We start from the raw sequence: 3,784 nt of genomic DNA, 5'->3' as shown, positions 1-3,784 counted from the left end.
TCTCACAGATAGTAAGTCTTGCAGGGCACAAAAAAACGTGAAGTGTTCTCTTGGATCTGAGTCTGAAAACATTCTTTTAGGTGATATAAGGACTGGGGGGGAAAGAAAGGGAAAAACAGAAGGAAAAAAACAAAACAACCTTTCATAGGCAAGGTGTGTAATCAATGGATATCAAGATGTTACAATCACAATATAATCAAGAGAGTTAGGCAAAGTGGACGATGATAACAAAAGAGAATAAAATGGAAGGCTTACCCTTAGTCTGAGCTCACCACAAACACCAATAGAGGTGGTCTCCAGACCAGATCCTTCCCCACTGGTAGCCAGCCCTTAAATAGGTCTAGGAGGTGCGCAGCCAGGCTCCACCCCTTCCGGCAGCACAGGTGAATTGCCTTCACCTGTGCTCCTCTGGCTGGCTCATGGCTCGCCTCAGGTGATTAATCAGAGGTTCAGGCTGTGACTCAGCAGTTCCCATACAGGAAGGTGTTTCCTGTTTTTATTAGCGAGAGTATCAAGAATTAAATACTCTGCCTCCTTGGATGAGAGGCAGGTTTTTGTCCCTCTGCGATAGACAGGAGGGATGCAGTACCACATTGCCTTATTCTATAGATGCTGAGGAGCTCAAAGCCAAGTTCTGTTATGATTTTACATAGCAAAAATCTAAGAATTCTATCAGAGCTCTACAAGAGTACCTTTCTACTCACCAAAGCCAATCTCCAAATGTACTTACTGCTGAAGCTGCTTGACAAAATAAAGGTTTGTCTTTTTAAAAAATTATATATATATATTTGTTTATTTATTTTGCTTTTCAGTCCTGACAAGCTGGCCCAGTTCTGGGTTGGTGAGCTGGATTTTGCTCTGGCTCATACATCATCAATAACACTGATACTGATAGACGGCCTGGCCAGATGCTTTCCTTACGTATCCCTGTTTTTCTTCAGTGACAGCCCCTGGGATGGGCTGGGAAAGAACAAAGAGAGTTCAGCTGCAAGTCTCAATTACTAGTGAGCCTGAACAAGCCAAACTGACCACAGAGCAGCTCTCTGGTGCCAGGATGAAGCTTCAGAGTTGACATTCAGAACAAAACAAAATTAAAAAAAGCATACAGTTATATGTTATCATAGCATCTTTTCTCTAGAAACAACCAATATTAAATGGCTAATGACTTCAGGCATCTTCTTCAGGCTCACATGCCAAATAACGCTGAGGCATTGACTGCATATGCCAGGGTGAGATGTGTGCTGTGGAAGTATATGAGTGTGCAACAACTGCTGGACTTGGTTTGGTGAACTGGATGAAGCACAGACAAACAGGCCTTGTGGCAACTTGGAGGTTTTTTGTTACTTATGAGCAATCAGAGGACAAGGACCTTCACCTGGTGTGAAGCGAGGAGCCAAAGCAGCTAATTTGATTTGGTTTTCTTGCTGCAAAACTAGGTAGGGCCATGTGTCAGTCCCGCAATATTTGCTATATAGAACTTGGGTAATTCACTGTTCTGCACAAAAATAATACCAATTCTCATTCTTTCCAAGAGAACATGAATTTTATGAGTTACACTCTGTCCCTGTTACCAAGAGCCTTAGCTGAACACAGGATGTAGAAACACAAAACGGATTCCAGCTCCTCCTGAGTGCTTGGGGCTCCAGATCTTCCTTATCCAGCTGTCCTGAACTTCATTCCTCACAGATCCTTTACTTCCTAAATTTGTATACATTGGAGATTCCAGGGTTGCGTCAAACCTACTGAAATCAATATTAAAATATAGGGCAAGGTTTGTTGCAGTGGACCACGGGAAGAAGAAACTGAGGGCTTGAGGGGCAATTCCAAGAAGGCTTTGCTCCACATGTTGCAAAAGGCTTTGAGGTCTTCGTTACATGTATGTAACATGTTTTTAAATCATTTCTTACCTTCTTTCCTTAAAGATATGCAATGAAATTTGCTGTAAGTGATAGGAGAGAGGTGGAGAATTCAAGTGCCCCGGTGGGTGGGCAGCCAAACAGGAGCTGTTAGAACAATGTACTATGCAAAAGTGCTAATACATTCCCTGAAATAAACTGGGAAATACTGAGTAGAGGTAAAGAGGTAATTTGCGATGCTGCATTTGGAGCTGGCATCCATATTTGAAAAGGATGTTGAAATTTGGAGAGTGTAGGGGGAAAGAGCCACACGAAATGATTTAAGGACTGGAGAAATTGTCTGGCCTTGACAAATTTCATGACCACAGTCTGCTGAAAGTATACAAAAGACTGAAAGGTGACTGGTTTAGTGAGTCTCTTCATGGGAAGAAAAATCTTAGTACTGAAAGGGCTTTGATCTTGCAGAGGAAAACAGTGGTCTTCCTCTAGTGGTCAGAAGGTGAAGCCAGATAAGCTCAGGTGAGGAATTAGCCTCAACTGAAACAATTAATGTTATTAGTGATGACATGATGGCAAGAGAAGAAAACAAGTGCTCAATCTCCTGACGTCTTTGCAACAAAATTGTCTAAAAGGCTGAATTTAGCTGAACAAAAGTGAGAAGTGACTGAGCTCAGGACTAAGTAGGTTACATTTGCTGCTTTGTGATTTATAGGCCAGATTAGTTCCCATTTGGCCTGAAGTTGTATTATGTTTTGGGATGAGACCCAATGCTGAGAGTTTGAATTTTTGTCATTATGAAAAACCCCATGGCACTTTTCCTGTGAGTCGTGGTAAACACTGTGGTGTCTTGACCCACTTTCAGCATAAGTAATTACTTTTCGCCTACCTAAAACATCCTCTTTCCTCTCTAAAACTGCCCTGCATCTTTATTGTTTCCTATTAAATACATCCTGAGTTTCACAGATGAAAAGGCTGTGTTTTAAATTATTGCAAATAGGATCTGAAAATACTTTATGGCCTAACACACAGGCAGAGCCACATTTCCAGAGCAGTGGCATGGAGAAGTGCCAGTGAGGTCTGGGCAGGCACATCTCCCAGCGCTGCCTGCACCAGGGCAGGGTCTGCCTCAGGTTTGCATGGTTTCGATACTCTGTTCTTCACAGAATAAGTTGTGTCACAAGGTTAATTTTATTTTATTTTAAACCATAAGGGACTTTTCACCAACCCTGGAACAGTCTTCTGAAGACAGCAATAGTCATGGAATCATGGAATCATTTGAGTTGGAAGGGGCCCATAAAGGTCATCTGGTCCAACCCCGCTGCAATGATCTTGAGTGCCTCCAGGGATGGGGCACCCACCACCTCTCTGGGCAACATATTCCAGTGCCTCAGCACTCTCACTGTAAAAAAATTTTTCCTTATATCTAGTCTAAGTATCTCCTCTTTTAGTTGGAAACTATTTCCCCTTGTTCTATCCTTCCTTATAACACAGTGATGTCCTGTAGTTTCCAGAAAATTTCACTTGTCTTGTATCAGTTAAAGGTTAGAACCCTGAGCCTGGAAATTAATATTTCTATTTCATCTAATGGAAAACAACAACAAAAATTGCTTACAAGATGGACTGACAAAACATTTATTCTTCATTACAACCACCAAGGGATTCCTTCAAGCTTTTGTATTGCATACTGGCTGCACTGAGCGTAGGTGTGGAGAAATTATGCTGTCTGTGCAATTTAGCAGCTCTCAGAAGATTAAAAAATGGGTTTCTCCCAGAGTATTGTTAGGATTATCTGTGCACTAGATAGAAGGAGGCCAGTAGAGCTCCCACTTTATTGTCCGGTCCCAGGCTTTGCTCAGAGTAGTGATAAAATTCCTGAGACTAAGTAGAAGCTTTGTATAAGCAGGAATTTCAGGAAAAACAGCTTGTCT

Source organism: Tetrao urogallus (genome assembly GCF_951394365.1).
Source record: "Tetrao urogallus genome assembly, chromosome: 3".
Lineage (NCBI taxonomy): Eukaryota > Metazoa > Chordata > Aves > Galliformes > Phasianidae > Tetrao > Tetrao urogallus.
Note: the sequence above shows the minus strand (reverse complement) of the source record.